Source organism: Helianthus annuus, chromosome 4 (assembly GCF_002127325.2).
Source record: "Helianthus annuus cultivar XRQ/B chromosome 4, HanXRQr2.0-SUNRISE, whole genome shotgun sequence".
Lineage (NCBI taxonomy): Eukaryota > Viridiplantae > Streptophyta > Magnoliopsida > Asterales > Asteraceae > Helianthus > Helianthus annuus.
In genome coordinates, this window is record NC_035436.2 from 45,110,321 (window position 1) to 45,136,916 (window position 26,596).

General features: G+C 38.7%; 2 long non-coding RNA genes and 1 other non-coding gene across 8 annotated transcripts; 2 read left to right on the plus strand and 1 right to left on the minus strand.

The window, feature by feature from the left end:
* The first annotated feature begins 10,363 nt into the window (after positions 1–10,363).
* On the plus strand, positions 10,364–11,125 carry LOC118491488. Its single transcript, XR_004891660.1, has 2 exons — positions 10,364–10,836; positions 10,930–11,125. It is a non-coding gene; the product is annotated as an uncharacterized LOC118491488 (long non-coding RNA).
* Positions 11,126–15,192: 4,067 nt separating this feature from the next.
* Positions 15,193–19,140, plus strand: LOC110936225. 6 transcript variants are annotated; one of them, XR_004891662.1, is made up of 8 exons: positions 15,193–15,311; positions 15,420–15,481; positions 15,648–15,798; positions 15,917–16,047; positions 16,244–16,432; positions 16,952–17,834; positions 17,915–18,458; positions 18,742–19,140. It is a non-coding gene; the product is annotated as an uncharacterized LOC110936225 (long non-coding RNA). The 6 variants fall into 6 exon arrangements; XR_004891663.1 differs by having other exon boundaries at positions 16,952–18,458; positions 18,739–19,140; XR_004891661.1 differs by having other exon boundaries at positions 15,213–15,481.
* Positions 19,141–25,899: 6,759 nt separating this feature from the next.
* LOC118491746 lies at positions 25,900–26,006 on the minus strand. Its single transcript, XR_004892191.1, has one exon. It is a non-coding gene; the product is annotated as a small nucleolar RNA R71 (small nucleolar RNA).
* Positions 26,007–26,596: the final 590 nt, after the last annotated feature.

Here is a 26,596-nt window from a genome sequence, read left to right on the forward strand (position 1 = left end):
GTTTGTGGTAGAGACTGTGCAGATTTGAGAAAGAGCTGGATTAATCGATCCTGAGAAGTTTGTGATTAAAGAGATCCAGGATTTCAATTCAGAGCAGAGCATAAGCCAAGCAATGATCTTGAACCTGTGGAAACCAGACTACGATCCCAGCCTACTGAGAAGGGGAGTCTGAAGGTCAAAGAGTCAGGTTCTGATCCTGAGATTGCTGATGCTGATGGATTTAAAGATTCAACATTAGAGGGGGAGAGTATGTGTTCAAAGGGAGTTTGTTGGTGATGATAGAGAAGAGAAGAGAGAAGATTTGAGGATGCTTACAGCGTCAGATATTTCGAAGAGAAGCCCGAAGACTGATAAAGATTGAAGATGCGAAGACTCGACACTGAAGACTCGTCAACATTCGAGGGGGAATTTGTTGGTGCATGCGTCTGTCGACTTCGTCTTGTATAGAACTAGTTAGATCAGGGCACGAAAATCAAGAAAGTGAGAATTAGAGGTGATTCCGCTTGAAATGACATCAGGTCATGTTCAAGCGAAATCTGAATGTTTCTAATTCCGCTCGAACATTAAATGCTGATTCCGCTTGAGTTTATGTTGCTTATTCCACTTTGTACATGTTCAAGCGGAATCTGCTCACCTATATATAGGCCATTTGGAGTGGAATCATGTAATGAGTTTCTGGTTTTGCAACGAAGTGTTGCCGAAGTGTCGTCACGCTGTAAAACGTCTTCTAATCAATTATATCGATAGTTTAAAGTGATATTCTCGCTGAATTGACCTCAGTTTGTCTGTTTCCGCCGTTCAAACTGAGAAAAACTCTTCTGATCGACTCGTTCGGGTCAGAAAACGATCCTACAAAATTTGTAAAATTTGCTCAGGTAAATACTTTTAACTTATTTTCCCTTATACGGGCTTGGGGTACGGTATAAAAAATCCCGCTTGGTCGGGTATTGAATTTTTAATTGTATGAAGTTTAAAGCATTGAGATAACCCGTTTAATTTGTTTTGTTTATTTAAGCCTTTGGGGGGTTAATGACCATGTCCTGGATATCCTCGGCTCATTCATTGAAATGGCCACGACTTAAGCACGGGGTGTAGGCATACACCTGCCGGTGCGTATGTAAAATTAATAAACCCGCCTGTTCGAGAATAACTCGCCATGGGTTATATTATGTGGTGTGTCAATTAATCTTTAACCTGGTATTCAGCCCGAGCTACTGAACGTATAACGAACATGTAATTCTTTTAAAAGTTTATTTTTAAATAATTATCCCAAGTTATATAAGATTATTTGTGCCTTGTGCATTCAAATCAATTTTCTTAAACCATTTTCAAAAGAGTCAGTTAATTGTATTTACCAGTGTAAACTGACGTATTTTCCAAAAGGTTAAGTGCATGTACTAGGCGGAATAGGCTGGTTTCTCCTGAGTGACATAAATAAAGAATTATGCAAGCTTTATCACTTGAAAAATCTGTTGAACATTATCTCTTTTCTTTTGATCCGCCTGTGGATCTTTTACACTCCATTTGTAATACTTGTTAATTTCAATTCGGTTTGTAATATTTAAACTTTAAGACTTCCGTTGTGCATTAAACTGTGATTATTGACTATGATGATATCAACTACGTCACGATACTCCCCACCGGGCCCACCGGTAATACGTGGAAATATCGGGGTGTGACAAAATCAGATTTTGAAGTTGGTTTGTTGGATCAAAACTGAACACCTAAAGATGATTCTTGTTTAATTAGAAGTTTAATCAAAAGAAAACGGTTTCCATACCTTGTGACTTCCTTAACGAGAATGAGTGGCATTATCAATTTTTTTTAATATAGAGTAATAAAATATACTATATATAATTTGGTTTTGAGTCCAGTACTCCAATTCAGATTATATACCACTACTTCTAGTTATTTCAATCGACAGTTTTTCGTGTTTTAATGGTAGGGACAGTAGCTCATAGGTTGAAGAGTGACGTTGCTACAGTGAGTTTTCATTATTTGTAATACTTACTTCATAATTAAATCTTTATAAATTTATTTGTGTGATCTATGTAATATTTTTGAAACATTTTTTGGTGTCTTTACGCCTCTACTAATGAAATTCTTTACTGAAATGTGTGTAGATATTATTGGTTGTTGGTGTTACATTTAGGGCAGCTGCGAGTGACAAACTGGAGATTTGTGTTGAAAGAAAAGGCTGCGAGATTGTTTTAGCTAAAAAGAGAAGGCAAAAGCATCAACAGATAGAACAATTTAACCCAAAGGATTGTTTTAATAAATATTGTTGGTTTTATGGAAGTTACTATTACTAACATTTTATATACATGTATCTTAGACGAGTAAGAATTACCAAAGTATCTGGCCTCAACTTAATGATCACCATAGCTGGAGTATAAATCATGTCGCTTATTCAATTGTGGATAATCTACAAATCTTGAGTGTCACATCCAAACCGAGGGCAGAATTATCGGGGCGCGGCACTAGGCCAACTAGATTGCTCAAGAGAATCCATAACAACTATTAAATGACAATATTTAAAAGGTTAATTGTCCCATACCAATCAACAAACATTCCACAAACAATTATTACAGACAGCGTGTTCTCAAAAGCAAAACAAGTCCAACAACCTAGATTTCTATTAGTGGAGTTTCTAGACTGCCTATCTTGATTTCCAGCATAACATAACATCAACCTGTCACATTGATACGTGGTCGAATAACGGTGTTCAGTTGTGTCTAAGTTTGAGTCTTTACTTGACTTTTTATTTCGAATAGCTTACTTTTAATTAGATTTGTGTTTTGTAGGTTTAATGGAGTTTAAGGTGCTTTTCAGGAGCTTTACAGGCCACCGGGAGCAAACGGGATCAACCGGGGATGTGAAATGAACAAAACCGGGTTAATCACGAAGTTTGGATGTGTTTTGGGGGATGTTAATGGATTTAAAATGAATATATTGGAAGATGGCATGATAGAAGGCTGACTTACGAGTACGTGGGCGAAAACGGTGAGTAAAACGGAGCTAAAACGAAGAAGTTATGAAAAAAACAAAAAGTGAGGTTTATAGGTATCGTATCCACGAAGAACATGTGGTCAGTATCGCACAACCTGTTCGATTAGTTAGACTATTTACAAAAATGTACAAAGTGATTATGAAGCTTGCTAAATTGTTTTTATGGTTTTTGTTTATTGAAAAGATGTTGAACAAAGTTCACTAAATTAATTGGATTGATTATCTACTAGAAATTAAGAAATGCAAAAACACAATTGATAACTTAAACAATAATGAGAATAAGGGTTCACACCCGGTTTCGGTAATTGCAAACCTAGGTTCCTGCAAGTTTTAGAATTGACCTAATTGGATAAATGATTAACGGATTTAGTGTACCGTGACTTAGGTGCCAATAACTATCAACATTCCTAAGAATGGACAAGAATACACTTTGTAATCAACACAAGTAAATCCTAACCAAGATAACGCATAAGTGCACAAATTCATTTCACAAAGTCATAACTTTATCATCGTTCGACAATTTGTAAATTCAATTCAAATACATGACAATTATCAAAGGTGTTCAAAAATCAAAACACAATTTGTCACACAAGTCAAAACTAAACACAAATCGAAACTCTAGATAATATAACTACCTACACTGGGGTGAAACCAAGGTGATTAGCCGCTCATGGTTGAAGGAACTTGATCACCGGATGACGAAAGCTTGAATCCTGACATCTTGAAGCTTGATGATAGAGATAAATGATGATTAGGGTATGTGGTGAGTGATGGTAATGAGAATGAGTGGATGGGTTAAATGGTTAGGGTTTTGAAGATGATGGTGAAATTGATGATGATTCGGGTGATGATTGGTGATAATCGATGATTCGGAATGAAGTGGTTAATGATACTAGGCCCCAAGAACAAGTTTCAAACTCAAAAACAAGTGTAACCCCCGTTTCTTGGTCAAAATTGATGTTATAACTCATCCCCAACAACCCAAAACTCAATTTTCGCGAACCAAAGCAGTGAGGGGCGTCCCCGACGGCCCCCTGGGCGTCCCCGATGGCCCCTGGAAGTGCCAAAATCACCCGACGGCTTAAACGGCTGTTTACGGACAAAATCTGCTGACGGACAATTCTGAGGGGCGTCGCCGACGGCCCCTGGACAATAAATTACCCGAACCGATTGATTTGGTATCACATGTTAGTGCCGTCTTATCGAGTGCACTCCCACAAAAAGCTCAAAATCCTGGAGATCCTCTTATTCCAATTCAAATTGGAACATTTAAAATTGTGAGGGTGCTCCTCGATCTTGGAGCTTGTGTGAGCATTTTGCCCGGGAGTTTGTATGACCAATACGATTTTGGTCCATTGAAAAAGTTTGACATTCCCGTGGTGTTAGCCGATCGTCTCCCACGCATCCACGGGGGATGGTGGAGGATGTGATTGTTAAGGTAGATGATTGCTATTACCCAGTTGACTTTTTGGTAGTAGACTGTGTTGGGTGTGTTGAGGACACCCAACCAATAGTTATATTGGGTAGCCCGTTCTTGGAAACTACTAATGCCATAATAAATTGTGCAACGGGAACGGTAAGCATGAAGTTTGGGGACCGGGAATTAAATTTAAATGTTTTTCCAAATTTTACTAACCCAGTCGGTGAGGATAAGTGTCCTGAAAAGGACATAAATCTAAACAAAAAGGTATGTGCTATGGTTGGTAGGTTTGGAGAAACAAAGAAGAAGACGGTCAAGAAGAAAAAGGCGAAGACGTCACCTCAAGAAAAGAAGAAGGAAGAGGAGATGAGGAAGTTTGAACCGTTTGGAAACAAATGGTATGAATCACCGGCGGATGATTTCAAGGAGTTCGTTTGCGGCAAGCACGCCATTCGACCACCATGAGGTGGTAAGTTAACTGTTGTTGTATATTTTTCTTTCATAATTCGTTTTAGTTTTTCTCCGTAGTCTGGTTGTTGTTGTTGTATAATTTTGTTATTTCGTTTTAGGCTAAATGAACTTTGTGGGTGTGTTCCCTATATAACCCTCACGAGACCTACTCGTCCTCCTGAGGTATCGGGAGGTTTAAAAGGGCTTGTTGCATACGCTAAATGCAACCGTGATTCCTACGAAAGTGAGTTAGGTTTGTTGTTGTTGTAAATTATTTTTCCACATAAATCAAGGTGAATTAACGTGTGGTTTGGTAACAATTTCATAAAAGTGGTAGAACTAGGTAACTAACAAATTTTAGTGGTTGTGAGAAGCATGCTTCTACACAAAGGTTAAAATTTGAAGGTACGTTATGTTCGAGGGATGACCGCTTTCTTGAAAAGATGAAGAGCACATGAGCCATTAGCGAGAAAATCAGGTGCATATGTTTCTTTTTACCTTTGATTTTAGCTAGCACATAAGTGGAATGTATTTTATATTTTAATCTCGGGGTGAAATTTTGGGGAAGTTAGCCGTGTCACATCCCTTGTGCGTTTTAAAAACTCTAGTTGTTACACATTGAGGACAATGTTTACCTCAAGTGTGGGGATGGGGGAGTAAAAGTTTTTTGATTTTTGACCCGTTCATTTAATACTACACATTGAGGACAATGTTTACCTCAAGTGTGGGGATGGGGGAAAAAATTTCAAAAAAAAAAAATTCAAAATGTCTTTGTTTGAGCGATCTTAAAAGCACAAGTAACTAAGTCAACGAGGGATGCCACAATCCATTTGGTCTTTTGTCATGGTCAAGTTTGAAGTAATAAGCATGACGGACATTTAGCGGATGGTTATTTGGGAATAATCCGCCTTAGAAACTAGCACATCATGCATGTCACATACCATACCCTTTATACGTGAGATCTTGAGCCACTTATATACATCATATACATATATATTTCTTTGTTTGAGTGGAACATTGGTCATGTATTGTAGAACTTGCATCTTTTGATATGTTTGAGACCATAGACTGAATACAAGCACGAGAATGATTAAGGCATTAGGTAAACCCTTTTATTTTACACCATTTATCTATCCTTACCCGAAATTTATCCCTTAGTCGCCAACTTTGAGCCTAAACCTTCCGTTTGACAACCCACTTAGCCCATACCCATAATCCTTTTTCTTTTCAAGCTAGTGTGATGAAAATTCGATTATAGGATCATGTGTTTGTATAGTTGTAATTCATATTTATTGTGAAAAAAAAGCAAAAATTCAAAAAAAAATATTGCGAAAAAGAATGAAAAAACATTGAGAAAAACACAAAAAGATGTGTAGTAGTTATTGAATAAAAGGCGAAAATTGTTGCCTATTAGATTGATGTTTATGTTTAGTTTTGTTTAGCATAGTCGTTTGTAATAAAATTCGCATTTTCATCACCTTAGCCACTTTAAAAATATCCTATTTCCTACCCTTCGCCTAGCCCCAATACAACCCTTTCAAAGACCTTTTGACTTGTGCTTAGTATTCGTGTTCGGTGGTGGAGAATGATTGAGTTGCAAGCCTATGCGGGTACATGTTCTATTCGGTTTGGAGCGATTACTTTAAAATGTGCTAATACATCATTAAAATTAGCCAACTTGTAAACCGAGGGGAGTGAACATTGTGAGGGATATGTATGAATTGCGAGTTTTATGTAACACCCCAAAACCCGAATGTTTATATTTGTCGTATGTCCATATAAGACACATCATGAAATAAATAACTAGGCTAATTAACCTAGTTAAGTATATGGCAAAACTATTAAATGGAGAGAGTTGTGCCAAATGTGTTCTAAGTGCCAACATGAGGGACTAATTGAAGTAAAATGGAAGTTGAGTTATTAAAATGAAAAATAAACACACACAAACACACAATTCGTGTGTGTTCTCGAACGTACAGGGGCTTCAAGAAGCCAAGCCCTAGTTCTTCAAAAAGCTTCAAATTAAGGGATGATTCAAGGCTCAAATTCGTGAATTCTCATGGATTAATGATCACCATCACAAGGGGATCATAAGGTATGTCTCGATTCTCAGTTTTGGAGAACAACCGTGAAGTGGGTTTTGATGAATGTATGAATTCGATCAAAAATTGGCATGAATACTTGCTAATGTTATCATGTTTAAATCGAATCATGGCTGAATTTTAGTAATCTTAGGGATTTAGAAGGAAACCATGTTTATGAGTATGAGAAAGACTATGATGAACATGTGTTTAGTGATGATTTTGATTATGTTGATGCATGTGTTATGAATTAGGTTTTGATAGTAATATGATGTAGGTGACAATATGATTTTGTTTGAATGTAATGGTTCATGAGATGAATTTGGGAAGAACATGCTTAAACCACTTGTACACTATGCTTGGAAAGTAGATTGCACACCAAGTGTTTGACGAACTGCCTAGTATAGGTTAGTGTGTGTTATCACTTGTATGGAATGTTAATTAAATAGTAATGAAGGCGATTATGTATTACAAGTATGAAAAGTGCTTAGTTATGATGTTGTGTACAAAATAACATGCTATGTGTACCGAGTAACAAAGCTGATTAGGATTAAAATTTGTTGCGCAACAATTTTGCAAAAATCATATAAAATCATAGGAAGGACCTGTGAGGTCGAGCCTTATATGCTCAAAAAGCTATTTAAACATATTACGTTTTGTGTTTGAACATGTTTGTTGAATTCGGATGTTAAACAGGCCAAAACAGTGCCCAAAGTCGGCAATACTGTTTTGACAGCAAGCTGTTTGGAAGCATTTCAGCTTCTGTGCTGATTTTGTAAAAATCATATAAAATCATAGGAACGTCCGATTGTTACGATCTTTATATGCTTAGAAAGGTCTCTGAGTGTAGATCATTTCATATTTGAACATGAAGAACTGAATCAGAAGATAAATGGGTTAAAATGTGTCGTGAACAGCTGCTGCGCAGAAAGTTGCTGCACATTTTTAGTATAAATATTAAGTAAAAATAGTTGTATTGTTATGCACACTTGTATGAATCATGAACTACTGATTTTAATAAATTATTAGTAAGTTATTTGATTTTTTTAAGTGTCTAAAACACTTACCAACTAGTTTATGCATATGATTGCACCAACGGGTCGAAACGGGTTGTTGATAGAAAATAGTAGAATGGATGTGTAAAAAACCAAGGTGTTAAGAGATGGTATGAAATGTTTAACGTATGAAACAAGTTGCCTAACTTAGAAAATGTTATCATTCTAAGTATGGAATTTTGAAAGAATAATGAACATGATGTAAATACATAATTATGCATGCTAGAAGCTCATGTATGACTTTTGTGATGATGAAATGATAAATTGTTAGATTGATTAGCATTGTAGTATTATGATACATGTTGAACTCGTTAAGCGATTGACACGTGAATAGAAGTGTGATTAGTGATGCGTATGATTACGTATACTAACTATTGAATGGATGTAATGGAATGAGATAATAGGAACGTGTCAAGGAGAGCTCAAGCATAGGAGGATAACGGGTCAAGATAAGGCAAGGTCACAAATACACTTATTGGAGCACTCAAGGTAAGTGATTTCTATAATCACTTCTTATTTTATTTAAGTAAAGTAGCGTTAGTTGATTAAGCATGATGGGGTTTGAAGTTTCATATAGTTTTGGTCGTATGAAATTGGTAATTTTAGCTTAGTAGACCGAATGGGACAATATAAAGTTGTAATGCTATGAAGAATAATGTCTATGTAATGGCTACGGTATGTAACCGGGTAATGGGTAAAATTGCACATAAGTGCACCAACCGAGAATGGGGACTTAGGTTAATGGGTCAAAGTGAAGGTATACTGTTGATGCATTTCATGTCTATCGCCTGCGTCAATTCGCGTTGTAGTGAAAAGCCGGAAGTAATCATGTGCATATTGTCATATTTAGTTAGAAATGGCAAGGTGGCAAACTTGTAATTAGTTTGAACTTTCATTTAGTTGCCTTGACCATATAAATAGGAGTGTGTGTTATGATTTTTTAAGAGTTTTAAGACTTTTGGAAGACTTGGAGCTTATTTGGAGAATTAGAGATCTAGTTGTAGAGAGAGAAAGTCTAGAGAGAGAAAGTCTCTCCAAGTGATTCTCGGCTTTGTACACGACGTCATCTTAATCGAATCACGTTTTCTCGTACGTTATAGAGTGTTTGATCACATACGTTCACGGATTCCGCACGTCGAACGTACGTTACGCAATCGAACGGTGTCGAAACCGGTCCTAACAAGTGGTATCAGAGCTAGGAGCTCTATTGCAAGATCAAACACGTCGTTCTCGTACAGATTTCAACCGATTCAGAGCCAAATCAGATCCGATTTCGTCAATTTTATCACTTTCTACTCATTTCTTACGGTTTTTACGGAAATTCGACAAATTGAACGTGGTTTCACGGTCCGATTCGTCTGAAATTCTAGTATTGTGTGCGAAATACATAGAATTAAAACCCTACCAAGTTTCACATCGAAACTCCAAACCGTTTTGGAGAAATCGTGATTTTTCGGTCCGATTCACGTCAAACAAGTGTGAACCGCTCGAAAGGTATTGTTTTGGATCGCTTATTCGGTCAGAATATTGGATCGCTTATTTGGAATTGTTGTGGATCGCTCAAAAGAAATTAGTTGGGTCGCTCGTAATCACAATCCTTTGAACCGCTTTTATGACACAATCTTTGAACCGCTTATAGTGTTACGTGTGAACCGCTCCAAAATGTCAACTATGAATCGCTTATTTGTCAGCATGTGGTCCGCTCAAAAGGTTTGAGGGTCGTTCTTTTGTCACCTTCTTCACGTGAGGTTCTGAAAAAGAAACGGTGTCGAAACCGGTCCTAACATATACTTTAGCACAGAACGTTTGTACAAGCAATGTCGATAGTATTTCATGTGCCCGGTTAGTGTAAGGTGTTATAACATTAACATTATGTGAGCCTTAAGTGTAAACATATGAGTTGTTGATAAATGCATGACGGGTCGAATAATTCGTAATGGATAATAAGCCGAAAATGTATAAGTTAAGAATTTCCTTAACCCGGATGTTGGATTTTAAGTTCACATAATAGAATGTTAGTTTACAATCATGCAGGAAGAAACGGGAGGTTAATCGGGTAAACGGTTTAAAAGCTATGCAAGTTTTTGTGCGTGCGAACGACAAAACAACACAGCAGAAAAATGGCAAAACTAGAGGCCGTCGCCGACGCCCCTATGGGCCGTCGCCGACGCCTTGTGCATTTTCAGTTTTCTCCGACGCCTAATTTTCCTGTCTACGGAGGTTTCTGGCTACGCGAAAAACTAATAGCCGTCGCCGACGCCCTATAGGGCCGTCGCCGACGGCCTCCACATGTTTTAAATGCTGAAATTCGTTAATTAAGTTATTTTGTATACCGTAAGCTTCGGTATATTAACCGTGGTCTACGACGGGCCTCCCAAGCATAATTTTGAATGTTTCCTTGATGCTTTTGGATCATAAATCCAATTCTAAGCACTCCATAATTAATGTTCGAGTATGATAAGTGAATGCGAATAGGTTAAATCAAGAATTGAATGTAAGTACGTATGTGTAGACATGATTATGTAAGCATTTAGTAATGTATATAGATAAGTAGATGTGTAGATATGTAGGTGCGTATGATTAGACGTATGAATATACGAATGCACGAAGTAGGATTTATCGCCTATGAAAAGAATGGGACAGGTATGCATGTATACATGGTTTCAATACGTTTGAGTATGGACGTTACTAATGATGTGCTTGAGATTGGAATGTAATGCAGGGATGAGAACGTCAGACTCTTGTAGAATTGAAGCCGAACCTGGAAGCCGAACTCGAAACAAAGGAATCCGAGAGGATAGTCGAATGAATTAAAGTTTATGTTGTTGAATGTTATATGATTTTTAATTGTACCAGATTATTGTTGTATGATGTTGTCAATGACTAATGGTTAAGTTGTATGTGATGCCCACAGGTACTACACGGATTTCTTCTACCACTATCGAAGATAAGCGGGCATAGATCGAGTCGAATAACAAGGATTGTACGGAAAGAACGGTTACGTAATCTTAATTTTGTAACACATTAATTTGTAAAAAGGGAAGTGAATTTTGTAAGCTTCTTGAATGTGTGTATTATTTTAAGATCGTAAAGGAATTTTTAAAGCTATTTTTCCGCTGCGTTATCTTTAAGTTCTTACACGATGATCTTACAGGGAATCGTTCTTATTACGAACGGGTCATGCCCGAATTTTTCTTAAATAATAGTATGGTAATATTACTTTTCGGATTAAGAAATATGGGCGTAACATTTTAAGGGCGGGTTAATCTTGGATAACCACTTTTACATGACTAATCATTTATTGCTAAATATGTCGAAAATTGTAAAAAGCTTGAACCGGGCATGACATTAAACCTTAACCTTCGTCTCGGGAATAGGGAGTGTGTTTCTTGTTCGACCCACGTGAAAGTGAATTACAGATTTGCTTGAGGGCAAGCAAAAGACAAGTGTGGGGATGTGATACGTGGTCGAATAACGGTGTTCAGTTGCGTCTAAGTTTTAGTTTTTACTTGACTTTTTATTCCGAATAGCTTACTTTTAATTAGATTTGTGTTTTGCAGGTTTAATGGAGTTTAAGATGCTTTTCGGGAGCTTTACAGGCCACCGAGAGCAAACGGGATCAACCGGGGATGTGAAATGAACAAAACCGAGTTAATCACGAAGTTTGGATGTGTTTTGGGGGATATTAATGGATTTAAAATGAATATATTGGAAAATGGCATGATAGAGGGCTGAATTACGAGTACGTGGGCGAAAACGGTGAGTAAAACGGAGCTAAAATGAAGAAGTTATGAAGAAAAGAAAAGGTGAGGTTTATAGGCACCGTCGGCGACGCCCCTTAGAAGTATACGTCGGCAGATTTAGTCTGTAAACATCCGTTTAAGCCGTCGGGTGATTTTGGCACTTCCAGGGCCGTCGGGGACGCCCATGGGGCCGTCGGCGACGCCCCTCACTGCTTTGGTTCGCGAAAATTTGGCGACGAGTTATAACATCAATTTTGACCAAGAAACGGGGGTTACACTTGTTTTTGAGTTTGAAACTTGTTCTTGGAGCCTAGTATCATCAACCACTTCATTCCAAATCATCGATTATCACCATTCATCACCCGAATCATCATCAATTTCACCATCATCTCCATTCAAAACCCTAACCATTCAACCCATACACTCATTCTCATTACCATCACTCACCATAAACCCTAATCGTCATTTATCTCCATCATCAAGCTTCAAGATGTCAGGATTCAAGCTTTCGTCATCCGGTGATCAAGTTCCTTCAACCATGAGCAGCTAATCACCTTGGTTTCACCCCGGTGTAGGTAGTTGTATTATCTAGAGTTTCGATTTGTGTTTAGTTTTGACTTGTGTGACAAATTGTGTTTTGATTTTTGAATACCTTTGATAATTGTCGTGTATTTGAATTGAATTTATAAATTGTCGAACGATGATAAAGTTATGAGTTTGTGAAATGAATTTGTGCACTTATGCGTTATCTTGGTTAGGATTTACTTGTGTTGATTACAAAGTGCATTCTTGTCCATTCTTAGGAATGTTGATAGTTATTGGCACCTAAGTCACGGTACACTAAATCCGTTAATCATTTATCCAATTAGGTCAATTCTAAAACTTGTAGGAACCTAGGTTTGCAATTACCGAAACCGAGTGTGAAGCCTTTTTCTCATTATTGTTTAAGTTATCAATTGTGTTTTTGCATTTCTTAATTTCTAGTAGATAATCAATCCAATTAATTTAGTGAACTTTGTTCAACATCTTTTCAATAAACAAAAACCATAAAAACAATTTAGCAAGCTTCATAAAAGTGACAGCTATTAGAATTCATACAAACTCCATTCGCAAACCACATACTCTTCGTGGTTCGACCCCTTACTACCGCTAGCTAATTGTTAAGGGTAAATAGGTAATAAATATTATCTTTGACCGGAGCGCGACACTCCGATCACACATACATTAAAATAAATTCAATACATAAAATGTAAAGGTGAGTACACAAGTTTGCATAGCATATAGTAGAGAACGCGTTTACGCGTAACCAGCATGTATCACGTAACGGGCGAAAGCAAGTAACTATCACACAATGATTACATATTAACCACGAGATTGCGTTGTAGAGTATGCGCGACACATGTTCAACGAAGACGTGAAGTAAAGTGATGTGATCCCTAGCAACCCCTGTCCACGACAAGTGCTGAGTCGAAACTATAGTACTATCGTTGCTAGAGGCGGTATAGTATAACACTGTAATAGCATAGTAACAAGCATTCATAGATCACGTATAACATACGGTGTGGTTAGGGTCATAAAGTGTTGCATTGTGTGTTGTTGTGTTTTGATATAGAACGTATGTAACACTCAAAAGTGCGTTAAAGGAAAATGGGTTCGAGTATACTCACAGTAGGTGTTTAACAAGTAAACACAACTTGATTGGATTGAAGGGAACGTGTTGGAGTTAGCCTGTTTATAAAAACCCTCCTAAAAATATTTTGGACACCCCTAAACGTTCCTAAATATACCTCGTACGCGAGAAACAAGCCCGAAATAGCCCTACCCTTAAAAAAATCAAGAAAAACAAATTTCAGGTGTCGCTCACGGGCCGCGACAGAGACCCCCATGGTCTATCGTGGGGCGCGGCAGCCTTTGCTTGGTCCACAGTGCATAGTGCCACGTGGCACGTGACTCCCCGGACCTACCCCCTTGACTCAGCAAGCCTATACGCGACACGTGGCCTCTCGCGGCCCGCGACGGCCGAGACCTACTTGGTTTCGGGGCGCGACGGAGTGCTCGACCAGCCTATATAAGGGGGCTCAGGCTCATTTGTTCAACCGGTCAAATCTGATTTCTCTCTCAAATTTCTTATAAGTAGAAATTATACTCGGACATAATACTCACTATAAAGTGAAGCTCTGCCTCGTTGTAAGTACTATAACCCTGCTATTACCCTACATGATCGAGTTAGGATTCCGTAATGCATGTCGGCTCTGCCCGACTCCGTCATTGGAATTATGTCTCGTGTGCACACTCGATTGATCTAGGATTCCGTAATGTCGGCTCTGCCCGACTCAGTCATTGGAATTCTGTCTCGAGTTGTACGGTTAATGTGATTTGGTTTATTTTACTAACACGTGTGCATTGTTTAATTTTAATAGATAATAATCAGGAGAATCACCAGGAAGCCATAGTAGTGATGTGTGCAAAATGCAAAATATAAATTACATCAATTGTGGCATAAAACTAACCCTTTTTTAGTACTAATGTTGGAAAAAGTGTGTTTTTGTCTACCTTTTGTATTTTCAGGATTAAATGAGCTCAAATGAACAAAAGAAGCAAAAAGGCAGCTAAATCTAACATAAATACAAGAAAAGAAATAAACGTGGCATGCCCGACCCCCTGACAGCATCTTCCCAAGAAAAAACAAGAGAACAGAAGGCTGAACACGCCCCGTGCTCAATGAGCACGGCGGCGTGCCCAAGTGTCTGCAGAAAAGACAAAGCTGTAGAAGCTTCTATCACCCACCATGGGGGCGTGCCCAGCAAACACGGGGTCGTGGTCAACTCTAAGATTCGCAGAATCTGAGGAAATCTTGATAGTACAGATACGCTTCTGCACACGGGGTCGTGGTCAACTAATGCAGACAAACTGCAATTAATGAAGAAAGAGAAGATGGGTGGACACGGGGCCGTGTCCGTGCTTCTGTGCAGGCTATAAATAGGGTGCTTGGCTCATTTACAAACCATCCCTTGGCACACCACCTCTCTCACACTTCACCCACACACCACCACCACCACAACACCATCATCCACCACCATCATCCATCATCCATCATAGAGTGTGTGAGTAGTCTCAGGATCCAAGATTGATCGTAAGAGCTCTTGACAATCAAAGGCCATGTTTGCCTAAGTCTCTTACATCACTTGGTGAAGACAAGTGTCTAGTGTAATACTTTTTATTTTTAATCTTTTCGCACTTTCTATTTGGTTATGTATTAATGACTTTAATGACTAGTTTCTTATCTGTAATACTATATAATATATCTCCCATATACAAAAAAGTAATTTCCTTAAAATTTTAAGATGGCAGCCAAAAATTCATGTTTAAATACCTAATTTTTTACCATTTTCTTCCAACTCTACCCCTACTCTCTTCATATACAATATACAAGATATAACAAGCCATTTAGAGGGGCTAAACTTGGGCATACTCTTGGAGAATTCTGGTACAAAACTCCTCCCTGGCAATCAATCGTGTGAATCCCAATCGTCTCTGCGTTTCCTTGTTCTAGGTTAGGGTTTCTTTATATACCAATTTCATGATCGTTGAAATGGATTTCGTGGCTGTTTTTATACCTTTCTTCCATTTCTACCCCCTTCATCCACCTTTTATCCTTTAGGGTTCACTCTTTTCGATGATGCCATCAATGTTAGAGGACTAAGCTGATTTCAGCGTTCTTAGGTAAACCTTCTTTCTGCAAATCTGTTAATTTGAGATGATTGTGATGTGTGAGGTTTTTTTTTTAATTTGGTTTGTTTGCTTATCAGCATTTGATTTTGGTTATGCATTTGGTTTATTTCAATCTAATTCTGTTGCTGATAAACCCTAATTTTGCCACGGATGGCAGTTGGTTGTGGTGGTGTTAGGTGGTGGTTGTGAAAGTGACGAAGCATGTGGAGACTTTGATTGCCGATGAGAAGGTCGCTGAAGAAGATCTTAAGTCGTTTGAGGCTGATTTTGTCAAAGTTGATCAGAGTACTCTTTTTTATCTTATTCTTGTAGGTTCTCATTTTATTTTATTTTTTATATTTTAAATATGATTATTGTTTGTTGATGATGGTTATGTGTAATTTGTTGCCCTAATTTTGTTTATTTTGCAATTGTTGACCCTATTAGATCAAACACGGCCCCTATTCTTGAACGGCCAGAGGGAAGTTTGGCCGGTGGAGGAGCGGTTAATGTGATTGAAAAGAAACTGAAGCAGAGAGCGAGAAGAGTAGTGGCTAAAATCGCGGCTGAAAGACAAGGTATGATAGGAGGTTGTGCACCAGAAGTGAAACCTGAAAGATGCCTTGATGGTATTGGTTTTAGGTGTAAGATTGTGGATTTGGGAAATGCATGTTGGGCTAATAAACCGATTACGGAAGAAATTCAAATAAGACAGTATCGAGCCCCTGAAGTTATACTAAATGTATGTAACTAACAAGTTTCTACATTACACAGGCATGGAAGCTTTATGGAGAAGGGAGATTTCTAGAGCTCATGGATCCTAACCTTAAAACACATCCTGAGGATGATGGTGTACATAAAAGTGGCCTTTTTTGTACTCAATCAACTGCGAACCAAAGGCCAATGATGAGCCAAGAACCTAACGACAACAAAAAGATGTCTGGTGCTTCCACGAGCCGTCAAGTAAGTTCTTTTTCTACCACCATTACTCAAGTAATGCCTAGATGAACACTTTTGAAGCTAAATTCATATATAGAATGATAGGAGTTAGTTAAGACGTGATACCTGTTTTAACTGTCATTGGTAGCCAACGGATGAGGTGGCAATGGACTCTGTTTCTACAACAACAGCCTTTCGACCGACTATGAGGGTGTCAGATATAGGGTTGTTGGTGGTAGTTAACATAGAGGTCAAAAGTTGGATGGTTGAATTAGTTTGGAAGGGTTTGAGATGATTATGAGTATATGGCAACAATTTAAAGGCATTGGGTTGATATGGGATGGGCATAATCCTGGAGTATTTGAAGATATTTCTTTATCATGTAATATAGGGGTTGTTTGGATGGGGTTTTCTTTCCTAAAATTGATTGTTGGCAATTTAATAAGCAGAATCTAATAATACTACAATAGTTTATTACAGTTACAGATATTTAGGTAATCCGTAATTCTACATTTACGCTTGAAATAAACTGTTATCATGTAGGTGTTACTTTGGATGGAACCATCAGAAAGAGAAGCATGAGTCAGGAAAACCGGTAATATTAGTCTTAAGTTTTGATTCATGAATCATTTTATAAATTCACTAAATGTAAAAGTCAAATGCGGTAGCAATGGCTAGGTGTGAAATGATAGCCAAAAGGTCGAGATTGAACATAAATAACCTGTTATACTCAAGGATAATGTATCTGAGGGTTATGTTTAATTCATGCAGATCTATTAAAAGGCTCTTTCTATGCAGATCCAATATTAGACAAACCTACTACTGTAGCTGTTTTGATTCAAACTTAAAATTCGAGAAACAATTTTTTGGACCCTAAAAATTTTAGGATGAATCATTTTTGCTTCTTACACACATATATAATGCAATATAGATAGATATACACACTCTGTCATCATGTAGACTCTTATTTTATATTTTCATTTTCAACCTTTTTTCTTGTGCAAGTCATCTACAGCCGATATAATAGAGCCCTAAAGAACTATAAACAGGTCAGTTGGTTTGGTTGACACGTCAAATCCTGTCAAGCCGTTTCTAAACAAAAGGTTACCAGAGAAATGATTTAGGGTGGCTGTTTTGAAAAAGTTATCAATTTGGTTTAGCGAAAAGGGGTAAGGGCTTAAGGTAACAAAAAAAAGTTAGGGTCAGAATGGGTAATGACAAAAAAGAATTAGGGTGGCCATTTTGAAAAAAAAAATCAATTGGCTTCGGGTCAAAATGGACAACGGCAAAATGGAGTTGGCCTAGACAAAATGGAGCTAGGGTCCGAAGTTTGTTCAGACGTTTTCTCTTGCTCTTGTTCAGTCATTTTCTCATGCTATTGTTATGAATGATATTTTTCACTATGTTAGCGAGGAAGACTTATCTGGTATTGCATCTGCTTTTTACAGTAGCTTCTTTAATTTATAAACATTCATAAGAAACTGATAAATGTGACTTTAATTCTAGGTGTCATATATGAAAAAGATGTCACTGATATATTCAATATCAAGAGAAACGACAGTGAAACCGTTGAAGACTTCAGGTCCCGGTTCACCAAAGAAACCTCACAGATCCCACAAGCTAGAGACGATATAAAGATATCGGCTTTTATTTATGGCGTATGTAACGATCAACTGGTGAAGAATCTAAAGCTAAACTACCCAAAAACATTCAAAGACATGATACATCATATTAGAGGTTTTGTTAAGGGAGAGAAGGCGTGTGCGTTACTGAAAGATGCAGAAATGCAGAAGCCCGCACGCGCTATGTGCCCCAAAAAGCGGAAGCGGAATAGGGGCTCAAGGAGAGCAGCGTCGTCTCGAGGGTCCAGGCGAAACACTTTCTCACCATACCATCCTATGAGACAAGATCGCTCCTCGCAAATCATGGATGGAACAACCTTGCGAACGAATGATTTCCAGGAGGGCCCTCATGTCGTTACGCTACAATGCCCGGTCATCGTCTCGTTCGACGTAAGAGACATGTCCATTGGCAGATAAAATCAACCAAGGTATCCTGTTGAACTAAGAATGGCCAAACCTATTTTCTAACTAATATTTACATATGTAGAAAATTTGAACTTTAGTTGACTACTTTCACTTTACTAAGTGGATTTGCAAGTCAATTGACTTCACTTTTCTATTTCTCTAATTATAGTTAGCGTCGACTTACTATCCTTACACATATAATTGTATGTCTTGTTATTTGTAAAGTGGCTTATGTTGGTGTAAAATCTTGCAGTACTAAATGTATATATTAAATGGCTAATGTAGTTTTGATTTATAATTTAGCAGTCAAATTTGTCATTGCGTTGTCGACTCTGCCAACTGTTCAAGTTCAAAGAATCTGATAATGTGTTCCTCTCGGAATCATCTCCTCTGTTATCTTTTTTTTTCGTTGCCGCCGTTGAAAGCATTCTGACCAAGCTTTGCCGTAATTGATCGTTGGAACGAATTTTGGGTTTGAAAGTGTGGGTGTTTTCAAAGGTTTATATGTGGAAAGATGATGATTGAGTTATTATTCTTATTAAAAGATTGGGTAGCCCAACTGGTTTTGTATCTGATCATTATATATGAATCTAAAGGAATGGGTGTGTTTTACAAAGTTGCTTGCATGTAAAAATTTTAGGAGGCTTTTATGAATTTTATTATGTATTTCAAGAAGGTTTGTAATTTGATTTGATATGTGTTGAATTTCGATTCTGATACTCACGGAAAAAAGAACTTTCTGGTTCACGTTCTGGTTTTAGGATCAACCTGAAGTTGTACCATCCACTATGGGAGGTTCATAACGTTTATGTGCCATTTTTAACAAATTTGATTAGTCGTAACATAAGAAGTTATAAATTGCTTACTCCGCCGCAACGCGCGGGTTCCCCACTATGTTGATGGTGAATCTTCCTTATCATTTGTCCGTGGTGTCTTGGCATTATTTTACTGTCTATATAAAATAAAATATTTTCACCATTCATATCTCCACGGTCTATATGGAGATATGTTGGCTACCTGGTCGGGGGTTAAGGGAATGGTTTAGTAAGAGTCTTGCCTTGTTCAGTGTATAGATCCTGCAAGGACCTGGGTCAAATTTAGTAGGACCTCCTTCAATACCCACTGGTATTGGATGGCGAGGGTCCAAACTCTTTGATCTCCTCATATGTAAGCTACTATTAAAACTTTAACCCGGCTGCTTAGGACTGTATCCCTGCTGACTCAGACTACTTAGCTGAGGGTAACGTCACCTTCAATAATCCAACCCTTAAGGATTGTATCCTTGCTGACTCAAACTACTGGGTTGAGGGTAACATCACCTTCAAAAGAGGGGCCTACTACAATAACTAAGATAATCTCTTAAAAAGTGCAAAAGTGCGGAAATAATCAAAGTTTACACTACACACGAGTCGGATCCAAGTGATTCATCTTGTCTATCTGTTTTTATTTTTATTTTATTTTTTAGCATTTTAGTTAGTTTTAATTTTCTAGTTTAAAAACCTTTTTCTAAACTTCTGATTTGATTAGACGTTGAGGTTAAACCGGTATTAAAAGCTCTTGTGTCCTTGGACGACCTCGGTATCTTACCAACACTATACTACGCTCACGATGGGTGCACTTTCCCATATGTGTGTTTAGTGTTAGTAAATATCGTGTTTTATAAATTTAAAACTTGGCTAAAAAGTGTTAAAGGGCTTAAAATATACATTAAAAACTATACGACACTTCACACGCATCAAGTTTTTGGCGCCGTTGCCGGGGACACAAGGATTTTAAGGAAGTTAGGAATCAACGGCCTAATAGTTTTCTCTAATTTTTCTGTTTTTTTTAGGATTTTCTTAGATTTTCAGCTTCTGCAGAACTCGGCACGGGTCGTGCCCACTGAACACGCCCCGTGCCCAATCTTTGGTACTGGCAATCCTGTTTTAAGTCAGACAGTAAGCTGAACACGGGGCCGTGCCCACTCAACACGCCTCGTGCCCAAGTTTCAGTTACTGAAAACATAACTGTAAGATCCCGACGGTTGGTAATTTCTGACACAAACATGAGTGATACTGATATTTTTTACTTTCGGCACTCTTATGGTACGTGGTGTCAAATATGTGGTGGCACTCATAAAGATTTAGAATGTTATTTTCTAAATTATAAGCCCCATTATATAGATCCATTGTTTTCCTGTAGCCTTAAGAGGGGCGAAAGTAAAAATAATCCCTATCTCTCTCGAATGCTCTCAACCGGACCTTCTAGGAGAAATGCTTCTTGATGAGCTATTTCAAATGGAAGATCTAATTCTTAATTGATTAAAAGAACTTGAGTTGGACTTTCTATCTCAAGGTGATACCCAAGAGGAATTATTGATATCACATTCGAATAAAAATAACTTCGTTGTCCCCGATATTACCTCTAACTCTAGCGAAGACTTCGGAGATAGTCATCCCTGTGTCGATTGTGCCGTGAAGGACTCTCCATCGACTTCGTTCGGTGCATACATAGACCTGAGCGATTCGGCATACACCTTCTTTAACGAGAGCCCGGGAAAGGGTTGGACTTGTCCACCTACATTTAGCATAGGAATCACCCTCACCGACAACCTCTTGCGTTCTCATCTTAATCTAGAACAATTAAGGTATCTCGGGCACTTTGGGGTTGTTCCATCCAGTAAGGAACCGCCTGATCCGGATAAGTTCCTTAGAAATAGACGAAACTTCATAAACAACCTCTAGACACGGGGCCGTGTCCAGGTCAACACGCCCCCGTGTCCACCCAAAGATTCCTTTCTGACTTTTTGTCAGAATACGGACAAAATGTGTCAGGACCTTGCCTGCACACGGGGCCGTGTGCAGCCGACACTGGGCCGTGTTCAGCGTGCTGTCATTTTCTATAAAGGCAGCAAGATTCCTACTCATTTGGACCACTCCAAAGACAAAGATTTGCTGGGATCTTCACACATACCATCCTAGGTATATTCTAAAGAAGGTTCTCAACAACCATCTTGTCTTTTCCACTTTTATCCATTACCTTCTCCTTCAATTTATCCTTAATACCTCCATTAAAGCTTGAAGTCACCATGATTCCAAGCTTTAAAGTGATGTTTGATAGATTTTTATTCAAGGAATCTTGTTAAAAATAAGTTCTACAACAGTGTTTTAAGTTATTTCTGCTTAAAAATACTTTGAAAACCTTAAAAATAATTTAAAACTCCAAGATTCCTTGTCCCAAAAATCTGCAGACATCTGAACACGGGGCCGTGCTCATTGAGCACGGGGCCGTGTCCGATGTACTATTCCGTAAATATTGAACTCTTTTCGGTCTGTTTTCTCAGAATGGCGAGCAGAACTAGCGGAACATCTTCGTCGCACTCGAGGAACAACCGACAAGGGAGGAGGTCATGAACGGTTGAAGATTCTCTTATGAACTACATTTACACCTTAAGAGAGGCCATTGATGAGATGACAGGGGTGGAAGAAGCATTGGTCGACCGTATTAATCATTTGACGGTGGGACTAGAGGGATGTCTTCGAGAGGTCAACCTTTTGCACCAAAGGTTGAACATTCTTGCCTCTCCTCCTTTGGTACCAATTATCACCCAAAGGGCATGGAATGTGGTACCGGAAGTCATCATACTGGCCGAATGGTACGCCATACACCCGGAACCCCCTCGAGACATACTACAAGGGGTTCCGGTTCGTGTCACTCCCCCTCCACAAGATGTTGAGGAAAATGAAGCCGCCTTCTTCCTCCCGAGAAAGATAGAAGAATGGCTTTAACAACATCTTGGGAACACCCCTCGGCTCGGAGTTCTACGAAGCTTTTAGATACCGGAAAACTATTTCCGGAATTTTGGTCCCTATTGTAAAAGTAGAGCTCCTTAGGATGATTTTATGTATCACTTGACCTATTTAATTTAGGACCTTTAACTTTTATTTTTCTACTTTGTTTTCAATTTTCTAGGAATATTATGTAATTTTCTCTATTAAATGGAATGATGGTTTTAGTTAAATTGGTGTTTGGATGATTTTGTAATGGGTAAAACACACTCGGGATGGTGAAGGATACCAAGGGAAACTTGAACCATCATCATCCATCATCCATCTTAGAGTGTGTGAGTAGTCTCGGGATCCAAGATTGATCGTAAGAGCTCTTGACAATCAAAGGCCATGTTTGCCTAAGTCTCTAACATCGCTTGGTGAAGACAAGTGTCTAGTGTAATACTTTTTATTTTTAATCTTTTCGCACTTTTTATTTGGTTATGTATTAATGACTTTAATAACTAGTTTCTTATGTTGAAGGTCAATCTTCCTTATCATTTGTCCGTGGTATCTTGGCATTATTTTACTGTCTATATAAAATAAAAGATTTTCACCATTCATATCTCCACGGTCTATATAGAGATATGTTGGCTACCTGATCGGGGGTTAAGGGAATGGTTTGGTAAGAGTCTTGCGTTGTTCAGTGTATAGATCCTGCAAGGACCTGGGTCAAATTTAGTAGGACCTCCTTCAATACCCACTGGTATTGGATGGCGGGGGTCCAAACTCTTTGATCCCCTCATATGTAAGCTACTATTAAAACTTCAACCCGGCTACTTAGGACTGTATCCCTGCTGACTCAGACTACTTAGCCAAGGGTAACGTCACCGTCAAAAGAGGGGACTACCACCTTACGCATTAATAACTTAATTAATTATCTTTCAATAATCCAACCCTTTAGGATTGTATCCTTGCTGACTCAAACTACTGGGTTGAGGGTAACGTCACCTTCAAAAGAGGGGCCTACTACAATAACTAAGATAATCTCTTAAAAAGTGCAAAAGTGCAGAAATAATCAAAGGTTACACTAAACACGAGTCGGATCCAAGTGATTCATCATGTCTATCTGTTTTTACTTTTATTTTTATTTTCAGCATTTTTAGTTTTTTATTTTCTAGTTTAAAACATTTTTCTAAACTTTTGATTTGATTAGACGTTGAGGATAAACCGGTATTAAAAGCTCTTGTGTCCTTGGACGACCTCGGTATCTTTCCAACACTATACTACGCTCACGATGGGTGAACTTGCCCATATATGTGTTTGGTGTTAGTAAAATATCGTGTTTTATAAATTTAAAACTTGACTAACGTGTAAAAAGGGCTAAAAATATACTTAAAAATATATCACACCACACACGCATCAAGTTTTTGGCGCCGTTGCCGAGGACACAAGGATTTTAAGAAAGTTAGGAATCAACGGCCTAATCGTTTTTCTAATTTTTCTATTTTTTTAGGATTTTTCTTATATTTTCAGTTTCTGCAGAGCTCAGCACGGGCCATGCCTGGTCGGACACGGGCCGTTCCCAGCATTGTTACTGGCAGTTTTTATTTTCCGAGTTACAGAGAGTTGATCACGGGGCCGTGTCGGTGCAACACGGGGCCGTGTCGAACTCCTCAGTAACAGGGATCCAGAAACCAATCATTGTATCTCCGACCATGAGTCGTGTTCATCTGAGCACGGGGTCGTGGTGAAGCTTCTGACCAACGTTCTTTTTGTTTTTATTGCAGGACTTGGAACCCAGGCACCACATCTGAACTTTCCACGTAGTGTATGAGCTCCAGTTCTAGTAGAGACATAAAAGAACCCCCAGACGAACCCGAACGCTTTCTAAGAAGAAGACTTAAAGCTAAAAACCAAGAGAAAGTTTCGGGGGACCCACTTCCAATGGCGGACCAACGTACCCTCATGGATTACTGATCGGAGTGTCGCGCTCCGGTCAAAGATAATATTTATATGCCCAAATTACCCTTAACAATGTGTTAGTGGTAGTAAGGGGTCGATCCACGAAGAGTATGTGGTTTGTGTATGGATTCGAATGAATTATAAACGATTGTCACAATTTATGAAGCTTGCTAAAATGTTTTTGGTTTTCGTTTAATTGCGAGAAATGATTTTTAACTAAATGGACTTCTAAGAATGATTAACAAATACTACTTAACGATTGCAATAAAAACGGTTGTTAGAACAATAATAATAAAAAGGAATCACACCCGGTTTCGGTAATTATTAACCTAGGATTTCTACAGGTTCTAGTTTCAACTCAATTGCATTTGATTAACGGATTTAGTGTACCGTGACTTAGGTGCTACTAACTATCAATGCCCCGAAGAACGGACAAAAAGACACTTTGTAATCAACACAAGTAAATCCTAACAATGACAATGTACAATTACATATCACCGTTTCGCGAAGTCATAACTTTTAACATCGCTCGACAATTCACGAATTCGTAACAAATGTAATACTATTGTCAAGAGTTTCAAAAACCAAATACAAATTGTCACTAAGTTAAAACAAGAACAATTCAAAACCCTAGAATTAACAACTACCTACACCGGGGTGAAACCGAGATGATTAGCCGCTCATGGTTGAAGAAGCTTGATCACCGGATGTTTGGAATGCGGATGAAGTCATCTCGAATCTTGAAGGATGAAGGAATGATGAAGGTTTGGTGAATGATGATGGTGTTAGGATTGATGATTGATGATATGAAGAACTAGGGTATTGGGTGGATGGATTGATTGTTGATTTCGATTGTAGAGATGAAGATTGCTAGAATGGAGATGAAGTGATTGCTCAATTAGGCTCCAAAATCAAGTTCAAAACACAATTTTGAGTGTAACCCCCGTCTTCAATGAATGAGAACCAATCACAATCGAGATTAACCCCCAAATCAACAAAAAATGTGCGTTTCTGGTTTTGACAGGCCGTCGCCGACGGCCCTCAACCCGTCGGCGACGGGCCTTGGTTTGGTCTCCTGCTCCGACGCGTTAATTGACTGGTTACGGGAAAAAGAAGCCTACGGGCATTTCCGGAGGGCGTCGCCGACGGCTTGGGGCCCGTCGGCGACGGGTTCTTGAAACTCCATTTTCAGATTTTCCTTGTTTCGCTCCCGTTTGATCCGTACTGCGTTCCGGTGCTCCGGTTTTCAACCCGGTGACCCGTAAAGTTCCCGAAAAGCTCCTTAAACTTCATCAAACCTGCAAAACACATTCTTGATTAAAAGTAGGCTATTCGAAACTAAAACTTACGTAAAAACGTTAAGTTAAACAATAACAAGCACCGGTTTACAACCACGTATCAATTACCTACGACCCACCGTAGGTAATCTCGGCGCCGCTATCAATGCACCGAATGTCGAAGCCAACAACTTCGAACTTCGGCCGCATTTGATACAAATGCTTCAAAACTCTGCAACCTTCCATGGCTTGCGGACGAGGATCCCCATCTACATATTACTAATTTCTTAGAAATATGTGATACCTTTCGGATCAATGGAGCATCAAACGACGCCATCCGCCTTCGAATGTTTCCATTTTCACTAAAAGACCGGGCTAAGGCTTGGCTTAATACCCTCCCAGTTGGCTCGGTAAACACCTAGGATGAACTAGCCCAAAAGTTTCTATATAAGTATTTCCCTCCATCTAAAACGGTTAAATTAATGACTGAAATTAATACATATTCACAAGAGGATGGGGAATCCTTATATGAAACTTGGGAAAGGTTCAAGGAGCTACTAAGAAAGTGTCCTCATCACGGTCTTGCGGTATGGCAACAAGTATCCACTTTCTATAATGGGTTGTTGCTACACACAAGACAAACACTTGACTCTAGCTCCGGGGGACTTTTAGGTAATCGTCGCCCAAATGAAATATATAATGAAATTGAGGAAATTGCTCAAACCAATTTTCAATGGCACACTCCCCGAGGCAATAAATCAATTGCCCCGGGCGCCCATAAGGTTGACGAAAGCACTTCTTTACAAGCTCAAATCGAGGCCCTTTCTTCAAAAATCAAAAAGCTAGAGATGGAAAAAACGCCCTCGGTTATGGCTTGTGAGGGGTGCGGCGGGCCACATGAAAATTGGAGTTGTATGAAAGAAGTAGATAATCAAACAGAATCGGTAAACTATATTGATAATAGACCTAGGCCGTCGGGTCCTCCAACGGGTACCTACAACCAAGGATGGCGTAACCACCCTAACCTTGGTTGGAGAGAACCCGACAATAGTAGTAACCAACAAAATCTAAACCAACGAACAAACTTTCAACAACGAAGAAACAAGTCACAAAATTTCTCTCAACAACAAGGGGATGAGAAAGGCTTGAAGATACCGTATCTCGCCTCATCTT